Source organism: Lynx rufus, unplaced genomic scaffold (assembly GCF_022079265.1).
Source record: "Lynx rufus isolate CCGP_SWC_20201006 ecotype Redwood Valley unplaced genomic scaffold, mLynRuf1.p SCAF_14, whole genome shotgun sequence".
NCBI classification, from domain to species: Eukaryota; Metazoa; Chordata; class Mammalia; order Carnivora; family Felidae; genus Lynx; species Lynx rufus.
The window spans coordinates 26,324,214-26,334,540 of NW_025814828.1; the positions used below are offsets into that span (position 1 = coordinate 26,324,214).

At 45.9% G+C, this 10,327-nt stretch overlaps 1 protein-coding gene across 6 annotated transcripts in view; it reads right to left on the minus strand.

The window, feature by feature from the left end:
* TAB3 (TGF-beta activated kinase 1 (MAP3K7) binding protein 3) overlaps positions 1 to 7,644 on the minus strand; it is an 87,896-nt gene extending 80,252 nt beyond the window's left edge. For 3 of the 6 annotated variants that reach the window (XR_006961439.1, XR_006961438.1, XM_047076048.1), the window contains exon 1: positions 7,487 to 7,644. The gene's annotated coding sequence lies outside the window, so the exon portion shown is untranslated. Of the gene's footprint in view, positions 1 to 7,061; positions 7,435 to 7,486 lie in introns of those variants that run through there. The other 3 variants (XM_047076047.1, XM_047076043.1, XM_047076044.1) reach the window with 2 other exon arrangements.
* Positions 7,645 to 10,327: the final 2,683 nt, after the last annotated feature.

Genomic DNA, 10,327 nt, shown 5'->3' on the forward strand with positions numbered 1-10,327 from the left:
GTCTCTCGAAAAATAAATAAATGTAAAAAAAAAAAAAAAAAAGAAAAAGAAAAAAAAATCACTTAACAATTGGGGAGCCTGGGTGGCTCAGTCGGTTGAGCTTCCGGCTTCGGTTCAGGTCGTGATCTCGCAGTTCGTGGGTTCTCTCTCTCAAAAATAAACATTAAAAAAAAAAAATTTCTAATGACTTAACAACTAATGCAACATGGTATCCTGGATTGGATCTTGGCACAGAAGAAGGACATTACTGGAAAAGCTAATGAAATCAAATAAAATTGCACTTTAGTTGATAGAAATGTACCAATGTTAATGTCTTTAGTTTTGACAAATATACCATGGTTCCGTACACCTGGGTGAAGGGTATATGGAAACTCTGTACCGTCTTTGCAACTTTTCCGTAAATCTAAAGTTATTTCAAAATAAAAAGCTTACTGAAAAAGAAAATTTTGACAGCAAAAACTACTAAAAGTTGAGAAATTTTACATCAATTCTAAAACAATCAAAATGTCCAGTCAGTATCTTCACCAGGCCTAAACAGGTGAGATGGGCACATTTATGAAAAAAGACTTTTTAAAAAAGTGTTACCTATTTTTCCAATATTACTAAATAAAGCCTGGAAAAGCTTCAAAGAAAAAAAAAGATGCTTACGTTAGGCAGTTATGAAAATGAAAAGCTATGAAACCATTTCTCAGTGGAAAGGGGGAACAATACTATTTAAGTATAGAAGACACAGGCAGTGGACAGCCAAGCAGAGAGGGGTATTTTAGAGGCTGTAACACAGTAACACTTAATAATAAATATACGTGTAACATTACTTGTGCACTGGCCTATGGGCTAGCTGGTATTTTAAGTGCTTTATATATATTACCACGCCGAACCCTCCCAAGAACCTATAAGGTAGGCAGTACAGTACTAATAAGTACAATCTACAGATGAGAGAAGTTCTGTAAGTGAAGGAACAGAGGTTTGAGGGCAACCGCTATACTAAACAGCCTTTTGAAGACCCACACCAGGAAAAAAGTTGGGCCTTCTAGAGACTAGGTCCCACTACTCACCCCGTCCTCTGCATCCACTAGAGAAGCAAGCCCTCTGCCCACGACTTGGGAGTCCTTGCTAGGATCCTGAAGGAATGTGACTCCCCCATCCCATCTTCAAGATTGTATTCATAATCTTACAGTACCTCCTGCACTCAATGCAGACTCTTGTTGAGACACTGTTATACAAAGAAGTTAGTTTGTATACCACTATCAGTCTTCAAATTCAGATATGTGGGACTGGCCTGGGAATCTGAAGGCCTTACGTGACATTATCTCTGTGAGAAAATGGTGATGAATTGCAAAAAAATAGTCCTATAAATGGACCATTTAGAAACTGAGGCTCCCTCCACACAGAATTTGGCCTTATAGATGCCGAGATAATTAAATGAATTTTAATAAAAGACACTGCAGTTACTCACACAATCCAGTTTTGCTCATATACCAAGGCGGCACAGTTTCTTATACTTAACATAATAGGAATGGTGTTACTGAAAGAAATTAGTTCAATATTTTACGCATTTCCTATACTACAGCCAATTTTGGATGTATCCAGCAGTTAATATGCGGCTCTCCCTGCCCCCCTCCATCAGCTTTGCGCTAAAAAGGACTACCCAGGGGCGCCTGGGTGGCTCAGTTGGTTGAGCATCCGACTCTTGACTTCAGCTCAAGTCTCATGTGACCCCAGGGACAGGGGATCCAGCGCTGCGTCAGGCTGCACACTGAGCATGGAGCCTGCTTAAGATTCCCTCTCTCTCTGCCTCTGCCCTTCTCCCATACTCACGCGCTCTCTCTCCCACTAAAAGAAACAAATAAGGGGCGCCTGGGTGGCTCAGTCTGTTGGACGTCCGGCCTTGGCTCAGGTCATGATCTCATGGTTTGGGAGTTCGAGCCCCGTGTCAGCTCCGTGCTGACAGCTCCGAGCCCGGAGCCCGCTTCCGATTCCGTCTCCCTCTCTCTCTGCCCCTCCCCTGCTCACACTGTCTCTCTCTCTCAAAAATAAATGAACATTAAAAATTTTTTTTTAAACTTTATAAATAATTTTTAAAAATTACTACCAAATACACAAATGTTTTCTTTCTCTCTCTCCCTCTCCCTCTCCCTCACTCACACACACACACAGACACACACATCCAGCACAGAAGGGGTCTCATCTCAGAAGTTAGTAATAGCAGTAGCGACAATGATGATGACCGTGTACTACGAAAAACTGACTCTTCTTGAGTCTTTACCATTGCTAGTTATGTTGTAAATATGCACGATACATCCTCTGTCTGGCTCATTTCATCCTCACAAAAACCCTGTGAGGTAAATATTACACTACCCCAATTTCAAAAATGAGGAAACAGGTCAGTGATTAAGCAACTTGCCTAAGATCACAGAGCTAGTGTCAAAAGTAAGATTTGAACATTTGAGCATTTTACCCCAGAGATGTTTTTAACCACTGTGCTCTGGGTATAATTAAATAATTTGGCAAACTCTGAAATAAAGGGTGCTTACTCCATTTTTAAAACAAGAGTGATTTGGAGATTTAAAAAAAAGAGAGAGAGAGAGAGAGAGAGAGAGAGAGAGAGACCTATCTTGCCTTTCAGTAGAAATGCATCTTTCAACCAAGCCAAGACTGAACACATTTATACGGAACAAATTTAAAATGTATTCCGCTTTGCTTTTAACACTTCGAAATCCTTCACTTGTCCGAACACTGCAAACAGTGGTAACGGCATGGAACTCCAACAACAGACTAATAAAACTTTATTTTAAAACCTTCAGGTAAAACAAACACAGTCCTGGTTTACCATTAAGTAAACGGGTCTAAAATAACTGCTACAGTTCAAATACCCTTGAAAAGTTTCAAAACGGCAACAAGAGATAGTGGGAACAAGATACGGCTTTTATGACAAAGCAAAACTCTGTTCTTTCCACAACACGGTAACATCTGCTTTGAGAACAAATATTAACCTGGGATAGACTGAACAACTATATTTCAAAACATGTGCATGAATTCAAAACTGCTTCATTGACCATCTAAAAAGGCTATCTGTTTATCTCCCAGAAGAGCCACCTGATCTGCACAACACATCTAATGTGGACAGCGAAAAGGTGTGCTCCATACCATCCCACTGAGTAATTAACAAAAAGCACGCAACCCTCAACAACTTCTAGAGCACACACGGATTTCCTAAATCATCTACTTGAATCTCAGAACTTGACTTCCCAGCAAACAAAGGTCTTTGTGGCAGGATTCCAAACCAGTCCACAAAAACTAAAACACCCATAAGGTTACCGAAGTATAATAAAATACCAAACCTGCACGGGCAACGCTTCTCTGGGAAAACTCATTTTGCAATCGCCTTTAGAATAAAACCAACTACTCCTGCCCCACTCAGCCCTCCAGTAGCAACCAATTCTTCACCCCCCGCCCCAGGACCACAGGCCCAGGCTTCCACGATCAAGGCAGAGCAGGAGAAAAGGCAGGGAAGATGGCAGTTGGCAGTGCACGAGGCTTCCGAGTTAGGACAAAAAGGCAGAGCTGCGGCGGGAGGAGATCCTGGGATACGGAAGGGAGGACCTACTCGGGAGAGCAGGATGAAGGGCGGGATGGCAGCAAAAAGGGGCAAGAGAAAAGTGTGAGGGTCAGGATGGGTGACAGAAGAGGACAAGAGAGCAGGGCCCACTCCTGGAGCAGATGAGCTTTCACAAACTTTCCTTCTTCATGCCTAAGAGAGGGAAGGAAAAGAAAAAGAGAAACGGTGGCAAAGATCTTGACACTGCCCCTCTCACTCTGGCTACTCTCACTCTCCTTTTCAATAAAGGATGGAGGAGGTTCGCTAAGGGGTCTTGTCCAGGTCCTTCTTGATCCCATAGAGCACAGGGATTCGGAGAAGGGGAGTGGACCTAGAGGAGTTTTGTTTTCCTCCTTGTCAGCATCCACTCTGCCAACGACTTCAGGGACAATTAAAACCAAGGGGGCTAAGGGCTCCCAGGTACCAGCAGGAACAACTAGTAGTAAAAAGAGAGGAAGGAACCCAGGGAAATTTGGCACAGGAAGTGGGATGGTGGAGGAGGGCCAAATAAGTCAATAGAATTGCCAACGAATTAAACTATAATCACCGTTCTCAAATATTTAGGATTAATTCATTTTGACAGTTTCCAGTATTTCATCAGGTCCATTTCACTTTTAAATAAACAAGTATTTGTGGCCATAGTAATAGATTGATGTTTATTATGTGGAAGATATACTTCGAAATACATATGAGATAATTTCCTGGTGCTTTTTTTTTTTGTACAATGGCACTATAAATCATTTCAGAAAAAGCTTTTTTGTTTACTGAGTGAGCATTCAGTTACTTTATCATTTGTCAATTTTTTCACCCCAATAGCCCAAATATCATGAGTAATTACCTTCACAAATAAGGAAGGATAGTTAACTCTTTCTTGGGAGTATAACTATAATGAAAAACTTGCTCATTCAGACCAAACACTGCCTGGCAGGACTGAAAGTTACTATTTCAAGCAAAGCTCCAAACCCATACACACAGATGCATCCTGAGGAGCACAGGACTTCAGACTCTACCACCAGCCTCTAATGCCCACGTTTCCATCAGACAAGGCTACTTAACCGCAGGTCCCCCCCCAAACAAGTTACTTCTTAAAGGACGGCCCCGTAAATCCCAAACTCCATAATCACATTCCCATGACTCCCCACCAGGGATAATTAATTCAAGAGGTAAACCTAACGAAATGACCTGCTGGAGGATGAGTGCCAGACACTTCGCATCCTCCTTCCCCCGTGTTATTTTAGCTGCTCCCCTTCCAGTTGAAATCTCTCCTGAGCAGAGATAATGGCCAGGAGGCAAACTCAGCAGCACATCAAAGATGCAAGAACAGAGACCATCAGAGGACAAAAATGACCATCGGCCATGCACTGGCAAGATGTTCCTGCTGTTTCACCGACATCTCAGATACTGCTTGGGAACCGGGAAGATTTTTCACCCCCTAGCCCTACAGAAGATCACACTGGATCCCAGAATGGCTGCCACATTTTCTGCAAACGACAAAGTGGATCCAAAACCTCTGGACTGGGGCACCTGGGTGGCTCAGTCCGTTAAGCGTCCGACTTCGGCTCAGGTCAGGATCTCACGGTCCGTGAGTTTGAGCCCTGCGTCGGGCTCTGTGCGGACAGCTCAGAGCCTGGAGCCTGCTTCAGATTCTGTGTCTCCCTCTCTCTCTGACCCTCCCCCGTTCATGCTCTGTCTCTCTCCGTCTCAAAAATAAACATTAAAAAATTTTTTTAAAAAACAAAAAAAACCCCAAAACCTCTGGACTAAATTAAAGAGAAGAAAAACAGCGCCTGTTATCAGATACTCCACTTGTTGGAGAAGGTAGGTGGGTGGGTGCGTGTGTGTATATACCTCCAAGCTATGATAAAGCAAATTCAAACCCTTAGAAATAGTTGGTATTTTATTTTAGTAATGTAATTTGAAAAACTATGCAGGACCAGAATAAACGAAATATTTGATCTTTGAAGTATCCTGGCATGCTGAAACTAGAGGCAAAGTTACTGAAAACATCTGAATTTCACATAGGTCACTACCGGCTACTGGGAATCCTTACTAATCAGCAGACTTCTGTTAAAATGTTACCTCTGGCTAAAAAATGAACACGTCTGAAAAGAAGGGAAAAAAAAACCCCAAAACCTTGAGATTATCTTCAACCAAGAGCACTGAAATCTTTCAAGATTACCGACAGAACTGAAAGGTTTCTTTGTAACAAAAATTTCCATTTCATGAAATTTTTATCACTTAGCACACACACTTCTGCAGGGTATAGTAGAAAAAGCCCACATTCTAAAATCAGACACACATGAATGTGGGCTCCAGGTCTGCAATTTTCCAGCTATATAACCTCCTGAGGAAAATTACTGAAGAATACGAGAGGTTAGCGTGGTTATGTGTACAACAGGCATAACGTTACCTGCACAGGAGAGCTATAGGTAACCCACCAAACCCGGTGCCTGAATATACACAATACCAGCTTCCTTAGCTGCAACACACGCTGCACAGAATATGCCAATGAAAAATATACGTAACTGAGAAGGCTGTGTCAAATCAACATGTGAAAGAAAATTCAGAGTGACAGAACACAGATTATTCTGTTCTGTCCAATATAAAGATGAAACTCATATATTTAATATTTATCTTCACGGAAGTCGTTTCCTTTGATTAAGCCAGTGGTAAGCAAATGGGGCTAGGGGACTAAAGTTGAAAAACTTCCTATGTGACACTGCTTGAAAACGTGTACATGGATTTGCTTGCATTCTTCACGTCATCACAAAATTTACCATGGGTGACGATGCCTTTAATAATACTGTTAAAAGCTAACCTCTCATCTCAAAAGCCTTTTCTTGATTGACACGTTTGTTTCTTCTTACAAACGTTCTGGTGTACGATTGCAAAACGTTTAGAAGGCAAAGAAAAAAATAAATCCCTTTATTCTTCTAAAATGAGAAAGTGAGGAGAAGAAGCTAACTTTGTCAAATTGTTCTTCTTTCTCATTCATTCTTGTTCTTTCACAAACCAGAACTAAATAGATCGCATGCCAAAATTATTGTCGGATTGACAAACGTCACTGAAGAACACATGGAACTGACAACCCGTCTGGACCAAAGGTGACAAGTATTCTTAAGCAATTTAAATAAATTAAATTTCCGTAAAGACAAAAATGCTTTTTATCAACACTATGAACTTTTGACTTTATATGCAGCCTACTTGATAACCCACCTTATCCCTCATCCCAACGCCCCAAATCCTGTTTCTTACGCCCTTTTTAATGAGCTGGCACACAGGACTAAACTACACAACTCCAACCGGGAATAACTAATCTGTTGTCGGACCTCAGAGGATTGTCGGTGCGATCTTTGTTTTTTAAAACAAAACAAAACAAAAAACGGACACCAGGTTTTCGCCTTACTCCACACCTGCCACCAACTGCAACCCCCCGTTTAGAACAATTACTATTACTACTAACCTTCCCCCACATCTCTCAATAGCCTCAAGAGACTCAACCTTGATGCTGATTAGTCCTCATCGGCAAACGCCTTGCTGGGGCTTGAAGCCCGTCCACCGACGTTCACTCTCCGCAATGTCCAGGGTGCGGCGAGGAAGGACATCATCCCCTCTGCTTGGGGGGCGAAGGCCGAGCAAGGCCCCCGGCCACTCCCTCTCTCCTCGGCCTCCCAGGGCGTCTGGGGCGGGCGCGCCAGGCCCTGCGCAGACCTCCAGCAGCCCCGCAATTCCCGGTGTCCGCCGCAACCCCAGGCCGAGCCGAGCCCCCGGGACGCCCGCATTCGAGCGCACACCTAGCGCCCGGGCGCTGGGTCACCGAGACGACCCAGGGGCCACCCCCGACGCCCCGACTGGGACAGGTGCCGGGCCCTTCTTGGGGACACTCACCCGGCAGCCGCTGCTCCCTGTCTGCTGCTGCCGCTGCCTCGCCTTCTCGCCCGCCGCCTGCTCCCGCGGGGGGGTCCGGGCTGGCGCCGCCTCCCCGCCCGACCCCCCTCGGGTGCGCGCCGTGCGGGGCCCGGTCTGGTGAGAGCCGCCGCCGCCGCCGCCGCCGCCGCCGCCGCCCCCTTTCCTTCCCTCCCTCCTCCCTCCGTGCGTCCCTCCCACCGAGGCCCGCCTCGTATTTCCTGGATCCGGCCTCAGCGAGAGCTTGGCAAGCGAACCGCCGGCTTCAGGACTCTCGTCGGGTGCCGTCGCTCGCCAGGCACAAAGATGGCGCCGCTGGGGACTGCCGAAGGCGATCTCGCGAGACTTCTCCTACAGCGACTGGAGAGCGGGGGCCCACAGGAAAGGTGGTCAATTAGGGCAGCCTCAGCTGCCCTCAGAGCAAACGCTCCTCCAAGGCGAAAATGGGCGGTACCGGTTACAGCGGAAGTTATTGCGGCTGCGCGGAACGGGGAGTGACGCATGCTCAGAACGGCTCCTGAAGTAAGACCCAGTTCTCCGTGTTTTACCTGTTTCCTCCCAGAGGCAAGGGGCGGAGAAAGGGTGGGCGGAGGAACCAGAAATGAAACCCGGGAAAGGGTTGGGCAGGACTGATTGGGAAGTGGGAGGTGTCCCTTAAGACCGGGTCCTCCCTCCAGAGCCTGAACGGCCAATTTGGCGTCCCCAGGAGTCCCAACCCTTTCCTTCTCCCTTCTCTCCCAGTCACCAAGTATTCTTTGGAAAGTCTCAGCTGCCCTTTCATCCTGTTGTCCGATTCCCGTTGTGGTGTTTTTTCTTTCTTTTCTCTTTTTCTTGTTTTATTTGAGAGCTCGCTGTGTGCTCGGAGCAGCGTTCGCTGCTGGAAGCCACAGCCCTCCAGTTTCTCACATTACCAAATAACTTTCTCTTTCATTTTGGCGCTACGTGAGCCTTCCAAATGGCGTACACTTAACTGCTTCTGCTCCTGTCTTATTTTTTCTCTCTCATTCATTTATTCGTTGATTCAAACGTATGTTCAGAGTTTCCTGCGTGCCAGGGACTGAAGACACGGAGACGTGCTCTGACCTCAGGGAGCTATTGGCCTGGGATAGCGATGGATGAGAAAAAAACAATGATGACAGTTCAGCACAGTGAATTCTGTAACAAAAATAGGTACCGAGAGGAGTGACAGGTCCTGGGAGCAGGGTATCATGACATGCATCAAAAGAGAAAATTCTTTGAGGGCAGTCTTACAGGCGTGGGATTTAGTCCATTGGATCAGGGTAATGTCAGGGAACAAGCCACCCGATTATTTAACAGAATTTAATATAAAAAAGTGATAATTAGGTAACTGAAAATGCAAGAGGAGAGCTTAATACACGACGGAGATAGCAACTGTGCTACAGTGGCCCAACAGCCACTCTGCTGAGAGCCAGGGGGACCAACCAAGGGGAGACGTTGGGATTATTACAATTTAAATATTTAGAGAAGGGGCTGCGTGGAGCTGAAATTCAGACCACTGAGGAGGGAAGCGCACCTACCGGTGCTGGTGTCTCTGATGGGGGCTCAAGATGCTGTGTCTGCCCTTGTGGGGAAAACTGCAAACTGGATCCAACCGCTGCTATGGGAAGGAACTGCCGGTGTCCTAAGAGTCCCAATCTCCCTCTGACCTGGGTCTGAGAAAGACACTAGAGTGGAGCTGGACTTGACCCACAGCCAGCAGCAGAGCAACTCTGGTGTTGAGAGTCATTTTAGAAGCTGGATGTGGCCCAAAAGGGAGCCGTTCGCTCCTGTCTCCCTCCCCACGTGGTGGGCACCCTCGTGTTCAAACACGGATAGAAAACTTGCTTTGAGGGGCGCCTGGGTGGCGCAGTCGGTTAAGCGTCCGACTTCAGCCAGGTCACGATCTCGCGGTCCGTGAGTTCGAGCCCCGCGTCAGGCTCTGGGCTGATGGCTCGGAGCCTGGAGCCTGTTTCCGATTCTGTGTCTCCCTCTCTCTCTGCCCCTCCCCTGTTCATGCTCTGTCTCTCTCTGTCCCAAAAATAAATAAACGTTGAAAAAAAATTTTTTTAAAAAAGAAAACTTGCTTTGAGTTCAGGGTTTCGTACCGAACAAAGCTGCCCCTGGGAGAGCCCGCTCACAAAGCCATGAGTGAGAAATAAATGTGCAGTGTGGTATGCCGCTGAGACTTTTGCTTATTACGCGGCAGAAGCAGAGTACTAACGGCAGCTCTGTTCCGCAGAGTGAGCGGAAGTTTCTTTTCTTTTCTTCTTCTTCTTCTTTTTCTTTTGTCTTCTTGCTCCACCATCCCTATAGTGCTGACCTAGCATGTTTGGTCCAGAGTGGCTCAGCACCGCATCACATTCCAGTCATCAGGAAGGGGAAGATCTACCCGTTTCCTTGAAGGGTACACCCCAGAAGTTGGTAACATCATTTATGGTCACAGCCTGTCAGCCCGAACTTATTCACGTTAATGTATTTACCCGCAAGGGAGACCGAGAAATGTGTTCTTATTTTAAGCAGTCTTATACCTGAGCTAAAAATGCCATGCCTCTAGAAAAAAGGTTGGTGGGTTGCTGGCGGGAGGGGGGGACAGTGGGGAACGAGCGGCCCCCTAAAATAGTCAAATCTCAGAACTTGATCTCAAGTTATGTCTTGTCCTCTCTCCCATTTGGGTCCTGCCCCCAGTGAGGGGCTTAAAGTCAAAGAAGCGAGTATAATCCTCTTTCTGTTCCTTAGGCTTCTACTTCTCCTTCCCCATTTTTCTTTTTTTTTTTTTTTTCAACTTTTTTTTTTTTTTATTTATTTTTGGGACAGAGAGAGACA